Below are 13,376 nucleotides of genomic sequence, written 5' to 3'. Positions count from 1 at the left end.
TCTGTGAGGTTTTTGGCTAATTGTTCTATTTGCTTCCCAATTCCCCCGAGTAGGTCCTCATAGTGTTTGTTCATCCTCTTTAGATGTGTCATCATTCTCTCTACTCCACTTTCTAGATTGGAGATCCTTTGAGAATTCTGTGAGATTGTGTGGTGATATTGTTGCAAATTTGGGATTGTGTCACTGGGCAGTGAGCTTGAAGGTCTCTCAATAGAAATTTGCTTGGAGAGCTGCCCAATCTGCCTCTCCAGGATCTTCAATGAGGCTTCATGGTTTTTGTTTGTTATTTCTTGGTGTTTCATCATTTTTTCTATCAAGGTCTCCAAGTTGGTGAGTCTTTGAGGTTCAGGTGGTGCTTGTGGTGGGTTGTGAGATGTGGGTGGTGGGTGGTAGGCATTTTGGTTAGTGAGTTGGTTGTTGGAGTTGAAGTTCCTTGGTTCCTGATGTTGAGGTTCTCTCATTCTGAAATAAGAGTGTGGCTTCCATGGTGGGAATTGTTCATTCACTGTGGTGGAGTGGAGAAAATCAATTTGTCTGGCCATTGACTCCAATTGTTGCTGAGTTTGCTGATGTAGCTGTTTGCTTTGATTCATGACTGCCTTCACTCCTTCAAAATTCATTGTATCTTCCTCCAAAGTTGCATTCTGTGGTGTCTCAAATGAGTGTTGGTTGTTGGTTCTCTTGTCGTTGAACCTTGCAGCTCCTTGACTAGTTGCTGTTGCTTTGAGTAAATCATTTGAGGAGTGATCTACTGCTCTTCTCATTTCTGGGGTTAATCCTTCATAAAATGCTTGGAAAGCCACTTTGTCATTTGCTTTCTTGTATCTTTCCCATGCTTTGAGCAATGGTTCTTCCTCTCCTTGCATGAATGGATGTGTTCCCTCTTTCATCTTGATGTTTTGTCGGGATGTAGAGAATTTGGCTAGAAATTTGGCAACCAGACCATCCCAACTAGTGATACTTCCTTGGGGAAGAGTTTCAAACCATTGTGCTGCCTCATCCTTTAGTGAGAAAGGGAATAGCAAGAGCTTGTAGACATCATGATTAACAACATCACAGAACCTCAGAAAAATAGATAGATGCTGTTCAGAATCTTCCAAGGGATTTCCACCATAAGAACAATTGTTCTCTATTAGTGTAATGAGTTGCGGCTTCATGTTGGGATGTTCTTCTTTCCTGTGACATATGAATCAATCAATAGAAAACACAGTGATTCTCTTGAAAATTGAGTGTAGCCGGTTGAGACAAAACTTCAAACAGTTAGTGGGTTAGTCAAAATTAGAGAAAAATAAAGAAAAAGGGCTTGATCAAGATCACCACCTCGCTTAATCATTGTCAATCTAATCAATCCCCAGCAACGGCACCAAAAACTTGATGAGTATTTTGGTGAAAAATAAATTTCTCCCAAAACACACAAATCTAACCGGCAAGTGTACCGGGTCGTATCAAGTAATAAAAACTCACGGGAGTGAGGTCGATCCCACAGGGATTGAAGGATTGAGCAATTTTAGTTTAGTGGTTAATTTAGTCAAGCGAATCAAGGTTTGGTTGAGTGTTTTGTGATTTGCAGAAATTAAATTGCATGGAATTAAAGAGAACATGAAATAAATTGCTGAATCTTAAAGAGCAAGAAATTAAATAACAAAAACTTAAAATGCAAGAAATGTAAATTGCGGAATCTTAAAGTGCAAGAAATGTAAACAGCTGGAATTGTAAAGGGAATTGGGGAATGGGTTTGCAGAATTTAAACAAGGAAAAGTTGAATTGCATTAAACAGAAGAGGAAAAGGGAATTGGGATTGAAACGGATCTTGAAGCAGTAAAGTAAATGAACATTAAAAGCAAGAAACAGAGAATGTAAAATTGAGATCTCAGGGCCCAGAGACTAGAAAACCAAGTCTAGATCTCAATGCCTTCCTAGATCCAACAAGAACAATTGCAAAGAAAATGTAAATTGCAAAGAAAAGAGATGAAGAGCAATTAACAGAAAATTAAATTCAATTATGCAGTGAGTAAAGCAGAGGGATCCAAGGATGAGATTGAAACAAAATTTCTTCAATTCTCCAACCCAAGATCCAAGACAAGTGTAATTGAAATTGAAAGCAATAAAACTAAGAGGAAGAGAAGTGAATTCTCCTTCCCCAAGATAAAGAAATTAAAGTTCACTCAATAACAAAAGCTCTCCGAAAACTATTACGAAAATTCCAAAAGGAAAGCTCTCCGAAGAACTTGAATTTTATCCTATTTATACACTTTCTTCAAATGATCTTCAAGCCTTGATTTGGGCCTTTGCTCTTGGTGGAATTGGGTTGAAAGAGGCCTTGGTTGATTGCTCTTGAAGTTTGGAGAAGAACCAAAGTGAACCAATTGAACCGGTTTTGAGGTTAGCAAAAGTTGGACCAAAAGTTGGAGCTAAAGTTAGGGGTCTAACTTTGGCTCCAACTTTTCATATCAGCTAGCACAATTTGCTGGTATGAACGTTGGTGCCAACGTTAGGGGTCTAACTTTGACCCTAACGTTGGCCTTGCCTTGTGTGCTAGTGGCGCCAACGTTAGCCACCAAGTTAGGGGGCTAACGTTGGCGCAAACTTTTGCTCCTCTTCCTTGAATTTTCATGTGCCAACGTTAGCCTCCAAGTTAGGGGTCTAACGTTGGCGCAAACGTTGGTGCCCAGGGGAGAAATTCATGTGCCAACGTTAGCCTCAAAGTTAGGGGGCTAACGTTGGCGCAAACTTTTGGTGCCCAGGGGAGAAATTCATGTGCCAACGTTAGCCTCAAAGTTAGGGGGCTAACGTTGGCGTAAACTTTTGGAGCCCAGGGGAGAATTTTCAAGTTCCAACGTTAGCCTCCAAGTTAGGGGGCTAACGTTGGGGCTAACTTTTTAACCAAAAGTTTGTGCAAAAGTTTGATGCTAACTTTAGGTCCAGCTTCTTGCTTTCTGGTTCAATTTCACTTATTCCATTGTCCTCTCTTCACTCCTAGCCATTCCTTCTTGCTTCAACCTTTCTCCAAGCTTTCTTCACCTATCATTAATCAACCAAACACATCAAAGCTATGCTCAAAATCATGAGATATTCCTTCTTTCATAATATGCAACAAATACAGCATAAAACCTCATGAAATGGCATGAATTCATATATGGTTGATTCAATCAAGGGAAACATGAAAATCTACTCAATTAGCTTGCTTGTAGCTCAAGAAAGTGCATAATCTTAATGAAAACAAAAGAAAAAGACTAGCTAAAATAGGCTAGGATGACTTGTCATCAGGTACCAGAGGAACATCATGTGGCAATATCTGATCGTGCAGAGGAGTAGTAGATGATGTTCCATCTTTTGGTGATGTTCCACCTGACTTGAGTTTTGAAGACTTAGAACGTACTTTCCCTCGCTTAGTAGTTTAGAGGGACTAGGTGAGCATAGAGTCTAGGCTAGCCTGGGTGCCAGCTTAGGGACTTCTTGAACAGGTCAGGGCCTGGGATGTTATATGTATATATATGTATATAGATATTATTTAGCTATATCTAGGGGTGTTCTAACTAAAAGTCTATACCCTAATAAAGGCTAGATCACGGAATGTTATCAACTGCTTGAGATGTATTTATGTGTGGTTGTTTATAACTGTTTTATCTATTATTATTTGTGAATTGATTATGAATGATTCAGTTTATTAACCCAAATGATTTAAAAAAAGTATCTCGCAAAATAACTATGCTTTTAACAATGAATCAGGCTCATATAATAAATAATAGATAATAATTAGGAAGACAAGTTGGTAGCACTCAGTTTCTAGTATGATCATGATGTACTAGAAATTGGGTTGTTACAGGTTGATTATCTAGATTAGACATTTTTTGTTTTGGATTATGCATTTAATTGCTTTTGTTCTTTATTTTTTTAAGGATTTAAAGCCCAGCGGTAGCATGCAACCCAACAAAGAGGGCACCCAACTTCAAGACACCAAGCCAAGCACCCAAGATCCAAGCCCAGTGCCTTAAGTAGCACCTAACCTCAAGCAATCAAGTGCAGCACCCAACCATGAAGATGACATGTCAGAAGGTGAAGATAGAGCACTAGAGACCATCAGGAATGCTATAGCCTCTTGAGATTCCTTAGCGGAAGTGTGAAGGAATGGCTATAGATTTTGTAACTGGTTTGCCAAGGACTAGGTCAGGATTTGATGCGGTTTGGGTGATCGTGGATCGCTTAACCAAGTCTACTCACTTTCTGCCTATCCGATTGAACTAATCACTGGAGGAATTGGTGAGATTGCACATCAAGAAAATAGTAAGGTTGCACGGTGTGCCAACGACGATAATTTCTGATCGAGATCCCCAATTCATGTCAAGGTTTTGGGGAGCTTTTCAGAAAGCCTTAAGTACGAGACTCTGTCTCAACACGGCATATCATCCACAAACTGACATACAGTTGGAAAGGACTATTCAGATGTTGGAGGATATGCTAAGGGCGTGTTTGTTACATGTCATTGGTGGAGTTTGCATACACCAACAACTTTCATGCGAGCATTGGAATGGCTTTGTATGAGGCTTTGTGTGGGTGAAAATGTCAGTCTCCATTATGTTGGTTTGAAGCCGGTGAGACAAGTGTGTTGGGACCGAATTTGGTAGTAGCGACCACTGAGAAGATCAAGCGAATTTGAACTAGGATTCTAAATGCGCAGAGCCTACAGAAGAGCTATGCGGATCAGAGAAGAAAGTCGTTAGAATTTGAAGCGGGTGAACACGTATTCTTGAAGGTTACTCCAACAACTGTGATTGGTAGAGCAATTAAAACAAAGAATTTAAACCCGAGGTATATTGGACCGTTCGAGGTGTTAAGACGAGTCAGGCCAGTGGTTTATCAAATAGTCTTGCTGTCATACTTATCTAACCTGCATGACGTATTCCATGTGTCACAACTCCGTAACTATACATTGAATGCAACTTATATGCTAGAACTCAAATCGATTGAGTTGAAGGAGAACCTAACATTTCAAGTTACACTAGTGACGATTGATGACACTAGTGTGAAGAAGCTACACAGAAAAGAAGTTCTGTTGGTAAAGATAGCCTGGATGAGGGTTAGAATGGAAGAGCATAGTTGGGAATTGGAGTTGGAGATGCAAAAGAATTATCCCAAGATATTCTCAGTTAATTCTTAAATTTTGGGGACAAAATTTCTAATTTGATTGGGAGAATGTAAGAACCAGAGATTATTAACAAATTAATTAACATAAAATAATAATTTAATGGCTAAAATATGTTCGAAAATTTAGAAATATTAATCTAAAAATTTAAGGGTGAGATTTGAATTCAGTGAATTTTTTCGAGTGGAAAGATTTAATTTTGTGCGAAAATTACATAAAAATACGTACCGATAAATTAGCTGGCAGTACCGGCTTAAGTCTCTTCGGTACTGTGTAAGAGTAATAAAAACTTTAGAAATCCTTAGAGAAATATTTAGAATTTAAAATTGGATGATAATTCTAAAGGTTTTGGCCTAAAGTTAGGCCAAACGAACTTAGAACGCTACTTAAATGAAGCCAATTTAGTGGTGCGCGAAATTGAACTCGCACAACTGAATTGGCAAGTGCACCGGATCGTCTAAGTAATACCTCAGGTGAGTGGGGGTCGAATTCCATGAGGATTGTCAGACTGAGCAAGCTGTGGTTATCCTGCAGATATTAGTCAGGTGAATAGAATGTTGATTGTTGTTGTTGTAGGCGCATAAACAAAATGATAACGAAAGCAATAAGGAAATGACATAGAAATAATAGTAAGAAATCAGTTAAGGCCTCGGAGATGTTTGTTCTTCCAGATTAATACTTCTTACTGACTACTTTGACAATGAGTGATTCATTCAATGTCAAGGGTGTAAGTGATTAAGCCAGGGGTAGTGGTCATTAATCTCCTCTGATCCAAACTAAATGCCCAAATAAGTCAGTTAATCTGGACGAGGGCGAGGCTCACGTGATTCAATCTCTGATGATCCTACTCAAAACACCACAGGGACCTCAATTACCTATGACTAATGAGATTTCATGTCACATATCCCAATTAGCCCGAATAACTTGTTGGAACATGTGATGTACTCTCAAGATGTAGCTCAATACTATCCGAGTCAGGACTCATAGAGAACTCATGTAGAATAAGGGGTCATACTCTCATTCCACTCTAGATTTATAAAGATGAAGAACGATAATACATCATAAAATAGAATCAAACATATATTAAAGTAGAAAAGTAATAATATTAATCCATGAGAATGAGCAAAGCTCCTACCCTTAACTCAGGAGGTTTAGTTGCTCATGCTTTACAAAGAAAACAAATTAAAAAAGCGTAATGTAATGTGTCTGTGCTTCACCCCTCCTGGGAGGCATAATCTTCAGGAGGAAAGAAGTCCCTTATTTATAATAAAAACTCCAAGATTAAACCTAAAAGATATTGTTTTTAATTAAAAATTACAAAAAGAAAATAAAATAAGCTAAGAAGTGCTAAAATACACTTTGGGGCCAACTTGGTGAGTGTTTAGACTGATGCCTGATGTCTAACTCACGTTCTGGGCATTCAACTTTGGTTCCTGCTCCCTGGCTGGCGTTGAATGCCAGTTTGGGCGTTGAACTTGGAGGGTTAGTCCTTCTTGGGCATTGAACTCCAGAAAAGGGGTAAGTTGGGCGTTCAATGCCCGTTTTGGGCAGTCCTTTCCAATAAAAAGTATAGACTATTATATATTGCTGGAAAGCTCTACAAGTTAGATTTCTAACGCCGTTGAGAGCACATTAATTTGACCACTATAGCTCAAGAAATGCTCGTTGGAATGCACGGAAGTCAGGATTTGACAGCATCTGCTATCCTTTCTTTGCCTCTGAATCAGACTTTGCCAAAACTTGCCAATTTCACCCAAAAATACCTAAAATCATAAGAAAAGAAAAAAACTCAAAGTAGCATCTAAAATGTGATTTTTTCACTAAAACTTAACAAAATATAACTAAAAACACTAAGAAAATAGTACCAAAAAGGGTATAAAATATCCACTCATCAGAACACCAAACTTAAACTGTTGCTTGTCCTCAAGCAACCAAAAAACAAGATAGGACATTTGGAAGTGAAAATACATAAGAGGGTAGAGTTTTTAATGAAGCTCAGTTCTAAATATTGACTGGGACTATTAGCTCCTAACTTCTGAACAATTTTGGCATCTCACTTTCCTTTGAAGCTTAGAAATATTGGCATCCCTTGGAACTAGAATCCAGATGATATTATTGATTCTCTTCTTTTTAGTTTTTCTTGATTCTTAAACACAGCTTCTTTTTAGTTCTTTGCACCGTTGAGCCTAGCCATGACTCTAAGCGTTTTGTTTTCAAGTATTACCACCAGATACATAAACACCATAAGCACTTAACTGGGGGAACCCTTTGGATTCGAATTTAGCTTTGCTTAAATTCCCAGACAGTGGTGCCCAGAGTTCTTAAGCGTACTCTTTATCTTTTGATCACGACTTTAACTGCTCAGTCTCAAGCTTTTTACTCAAAGCCTTGGACCCTTGCTATTTTCTTTTTCTTTTTGAGCTTTTCTTTTTATTTTCTTTTTATTTTTATTTTTCTTTTTACTGCTTTTTCTTGCTTCAAGAATAAATATTTTTTATTTTTCAGATAACTAAGAATACTTCTCTAAATTCACTGTTCTTCAAGAGCCAATGTACTTAACTTCAATATCAATTATGCTCAGTTAATTCATACATTTAGAAGGAAAAAATAAGGCCACCAGATCAAAATAATTAGAATAACTTATGATATTCTCAAGACCTTGTGTATTTTACTACTTCTTTTTCGAAAAATTTTCTTTTTAAGCTTAGTGGGTAATTCATGAGATATCTTAAACTGGAAAATTTGTTTTTGAAAATAAACTACTAAAGCAAAATCCTAAGAGTAATCATGCAAAAGCTAGAATAGAAAACAGAAAATAGAATAAAATACTGAAAAACAGAAAGAAAGGGGGAATGAAACTCAACCACCTTAGTGCTGATGGTTGCTCCGGCTGTGCTCTTCTATGAAGATGATTCACCTCCCTTTGGTGCTATTGATGATACTATACACCCAGAGCTCAGTCTGCAACACCAAACTTAAAATGTTTGCTTGTCCCCAAGCAAAGAAAACTTGGTCCCCTCCTGGCGTTGAATGCCAGAACTGCTTCCCTTATGGGCGTTGAAAGCCCAAGCTCTCTTCCCCCTTCTGGCATTGAAAGCCAGTAAGGGGCACCCTCCAAGGTGTTCTATTTCTTGCCACGTATTCCTGTTTCTATTCTAAGCACTGTGCATGATCACAAACATTAGAAATCCTAGGAAAACCTTGAAAAAAAATAAAACTGAGATAAAACTAAAGTAAACTAAAAGATACTTATGGTTGGCTTGCCTCCCAACAAGCGCTTCTTTAATGTCATTAGCTTGACACTTGGTTGTTGACTTTCTTCCTCTTCTTCCAGTTGGTTAAAAGAAATGACTCTATGGGAGAAGAGGAGAAGATTAGTGCCCTCGGAATCGAATTCCTCCTAACAAGTTTTCTTTTATTATTATCAGCTTGATTCCCCTTGCTTGTTAGGGTAGGGGTTGTATTGTTTCTCCATCCCCTATGCATCATCGTCTTGGGACCTTCATCCATGGTGGGTAGTATTTGCCCAACACCAAACTTAGGTTTGATGTTTGGGGAAACAGTATGAGTTTCCACCAAGGGATGAGGCTTCAGTATTGTACTCTGCATGCAAGTAACTCCTTTGTCAGGGGTTCTTGGAGGTTTAAAGACCTTGAAAACCATGTAATCCTTATGTAACCTCAGCATCAATTCACCTCTCTCAGCATCAATGAGGTTTCTTCCATTAGAGAGAGACCTTTGCTCCAAAACCTCAATAAAAGGAATATTGATTTGTAGCTTCTTAAAGAATTCCAAGAACTATGAGTAGTGCTCTTTCTTGGTCTCCTTTTGGGGCTTCTGAGGGTGTGGTGCTTCAAACTCTTGAATGGGTGTCATAGAGGTGGTATGTGACAGTGTAGCCTTAGCCTTTTCTGGAGCTTCTCTCTCCTCTGACCCTTTAGCAGCTTGTACTTCTTCCTTTGGTACGGATTCAGCCTCCATTATGATGGCCTTGCACTCTACGCTTGTGGTAGGCACTGTGCCACTGGGAAGAGTAAGAGGTCTCCTAAGTTTCTAAGGGCATGGCAGTTTGGCTTTGTACTCTGACACCTTGGAAATTGCAGGATGATTGTCCAGAGTAACTGAAAAGGGATTGTCAGGGTGTCTAGGGAGGATGTCCTCTGAATTGGCATTTGTGTCTCTTCCCCTTTCTAGGCGTTGAATGCCCTTGTTGACCCCTGTTGGGAGTTGAACGCCAGTGTTGCTCCCCTTTGGGTGTTCAGCACCCTTGGTAGTGCCCTGGGTTGCTGTGTTTTCACTCTCTGGTGTTCATCTTCACCCTACGCTCTATTTTTCTGAGGCTGGGTATCCAGTGCCCTTCCACTCCTCAATTAGATGGCATGGAACTCTTCTCTTATCCGTTCAGACAAATGCTGTTTAGCTTGGTTCAACCGTGCCTCCATACCATGGCTGGAGGCTTGGGTTTCCTGCAAATCTTCTTGTAAGCTTATGATTTATTGTGTGAGAAGGTGCAGCTACAGGGTTAACGATTCACTTTGTTCTGGAGGGTTAGATTCAGTGAACACTGTCTTGACCTCTTCTTTCATTGAACTCTCACTAGATGAGTATAGATGTTGGTTGCTAGCGACTGTCTCAATGAGTTCTTGAGCTTCTTCAATTGTCTTTCTCATGTGTATTGAACCACCAGCAGAATGATCTGGGGACATCTTAGCCATGTCTGTAAGTCCATAATAGAAAATGTCTAGCTTTACCCACTTTGAAAACATTTTCATAGGGCATTTTCGTAGCATCATTCTGTACCTCCACCAAGCATCGTGGAAAGACTCATTATCTTCTTGTCTGAAGCCTTGAATGTCTAGTCTGAGCTGGGTTAGCTTCTTTGTGGGGAAGTATTGATTCAAAAACTTGTCCACCAGCTCACTCCATGTTTTCAAGCTTGTTTTGGGCTGAGTATCTAACCACCTCTTTGCTTGGCCTTTTATAGCAAATAGAAAGAGAAGCAGCATGTAGACATCCTGGTCTACTCTGTCGGTTCGTACTATGTCAGCTATCTGCAAGAATTCAACAAGGAATTCTATGGGTTCTTCTTGCGGGAGTCCATGAAACTGACAGTTTTGCTACACTAGAGTGATTAGTTGTGGGTTGAGCTCAAAATTGTCTGCTCTAATAAGGGGCACACAAGTGCTCCTTCCATAGAAGTCAGGAGTAGGAGCTGTATAAAACTCTAAGAATCTTTTGGGTTGAGCACCCTCAATTGGATTCATGGTGATTTTGGTGTTGCAAAACCTACAAGAGATAGAGAAAAGTGGGAGTCTCTATGTCAAAGTTTAGAGAACTCCTAGTGAGATATCCAAAATTATTTTTGTTTAATTAAAATTCAAAAATAAATAACAAATATTATAATACTAATTTGAAAATAAAATAAAAAAATTAGAAGGAAAGGAGTTTTAAAAATTTTTGAAATTCATAAAGGAAGAGAAAATATTGAAGGAACACAAAACTTAAAATTTTAAATTAAATCAAAACAAGCTAAAGAAAGATTTGATATTTAAGATGCAATTTTTGAAAATTGAAAACGTATATTAAAGATTTGGAAATTCAAAAATTAGAAAGAAGAAGTCAGGAGAAAGAAATAAAATAAGATAAGAATTGAACATTTAAAGATTTTGAAATTAAAATTTGAAATAAAGAAATACTAAAAAAACATTAAACTTAAATTTTGAATTTTAAAATTAGAATTTAAATGAAAAAAATCAAATAACTAGAATCAAGGAAAAGATAAAGAAGATAAATATCAAGAATAAAAAAATATAAACAAGATATAATTTGAAAATTTAAAAAGAAACTTAATTAAAAGGAAAAAGAAAAGATTTGAATTTTTCGAAATTTTAAAAAAGAAAAGGAGATATTAAAAGACACCAAACTTTTAAAATCAGAATAAGATAAAACAAACAACTAACTAACAAGAATTAAAAATATGGAAGATTTAAAATTAAATAATTTTGAAAATAAAGAAGGAAAAGTCAATTAAAGATTTTGAAAATTAGAAAAAGTCAAGAGAGAGAGAAACAAGATAAGATAAGAATTTAAGAATTTAAAGATTTTAAAATTCAATTTTAAAAGAGAGATAAAATTTAAAAATTTGAAAATTAAGATAAGAAAATATTTTGAAATTCAAATTTAGAAAGAGAAACTAGACAAATACTAAACTTTAAAAAATTGAATTTAAAAAGAAAGATAAGATAACAAAATTTTAAAATCGAAGAAAAAGATAAGATAAAGATTTAAAGACAAAAGAAAAACAATAAAATTAAAAAAAAACAAAAAGATAACTAATGAGACACCAAACTTAAAATTTAAAATTGAATAAAGATAAGATAAGGTTGCAAAAAGATCAAAATTTCGAAAATTAAAGGAAAAACAAAGACTAACAAGACATCAAACTTAAAAATTTTTGAAATCAAATACATTATTCTCTAAAAAATTGAAAAGAAAAAACACTAAAGGTCACCAAGTTTAAAGATTTTGAAATCAAATAAAGGAAAGTGCCAAGAAAATTTTGAACAAGAAGAAAGAAAGACCAAGAATAATTTTTCGAAAAATTAAAAAAAAGAGAAATCAACAAAACCAATAGGACACCAAACATAAAGCTTGGCATAGGACTCAAACAAAAGAAAAAAATGGAAATATTTTTGAAAAATTTTAAAACGAAAATAAGAAACATAATTAAAAAAATAGTAAAAAGTACTTGATCTAAGGAGCAAGACAACCGGTAGTTTGTCAATCTCGAATAATCCCTGGTAATGGCGCCAAAAACTTGGTGTGCAAAATTAAACTCGCACAACTAAACCAGCAAGTGCACCAGGTCGTCCAAGTAATACCCTAGGTGTGTGAAGGTCGAATCACACGAGGATTGTCGGATTGAGCAAGCTGTGGTTATCCTACAAATCCTAGTCAGGCGAATAGAAAGCGGATTGTTGTTGTTGTAGGTGCATAAACAAAACAATAACGAAAGCAATAAGGAATTAACGTAGAAACAATAGTAAGAAATCAGTTAAGGCCTCAGAGATGCTTGTTCTTCGGGATTAATACTTCTTACTAACTACTTTAACAATGAGGGATTCATTCAATGGCAAGGCTGTAAGTGGTTAAGCCAGGGGTAGTGGTCATTAATCTCCTTTATTACAAACCAAGTGCCCGAATAGGTCAGTCAATCAGGACGAGCGTGAAGCTCATGCGATTCAATCTCTGATGATCCTACTCAAAACGCCACAAACAAGGTCAGATCTTCTAGATCAGATAAAGAAGCTCTATTATTCTGGCCTTGACGCCACAAGGACCTCAATTACCCATGACTAACAAGATTTCATGTCACATATCCCAATTAGCCCAAATAACTTGTTGGAACCTGTGATGTACTCTCAAGCTGTAGCTCAATACTATCCGGGTTAGGACTCGTAAAGAACTCATGTAGAATATGGGGTCATACTCTTGTTCCACCCCAGATTCATAAAGAAGAAGAACTATAATACGTCATAGAATAGAATCAAACATATATTAAAATAGAAGGTAATAATATTAATCCATGGGAATGAGCGGAGCTCCTATCCTTAACTCAGGAGGTTTAGATGCTCATGCTTTAAAAAGAAAACAGATTAAGAAGGTGTAATGTAATGTGTTTGTGCTTCTTCCCTCCTGGGAGGCATAATCCTCAAGAGGAAGGAAATCCCTTATTTATAATAAAAACTCTAAGATTAAACCTAAAAGATATTATTTTTAATTAAAAATTAAAAAAAATATATAAAATAAGATAAGAAGTGCTAAATTCTACTTTGCGGCCCACTTGGTGAGTGTTTGGGCTGATGCCTGGCGTCTAACTCATGTTTAGAGCGTTCAACTTTGGTTCCTGCTCCCTGGCTGGTGTTGAACGCCAATTTGGACATTCAACTTGGAGGGTTGGTCCTTCTTGGGCGTTGAACTCCAGAAAGGGGATAAATTAGGTGTTCAACGCCTGCTTTAGGTAGTCCTTTCCAAAGAAAAGTATATGCTATTATATATTGCTAGAAAGTTCTGGAAGTTAGCTTTCCAAAAGTTGCCAATTTCACCCAAAAATCACCTAAAATCAGAAGAAAAATACAAAAACTCAAAGTAGCATCCAAAATGTGATTTTGCACTAAAACATGCTAAAACATAATAAAACGTAACAAAATATAACTAAAAACACTAAGAAAAT

The sequence above is a fragment of the Arachis ipaensis genome, chromosome B8, assembly GCF_059453495.1.
Source record: "Arachis ipaensis isolate K30076 ecotype BB chromosome B8, ASM5945349v1, whole genome shotgun sequence".
Classification (NCBI taxonomy): domain Eukaryota; kingdom Viridiplantae; phylum Streptophyta; class Magnoliopsida; order Fabales; family Fabaceae; genus Arachis; species Arachis ipaensis.
The sequence above is the reverse complement of the archived record's forward strand: the minus strand, read 5'-3'. Positions refer to the sequence as shown.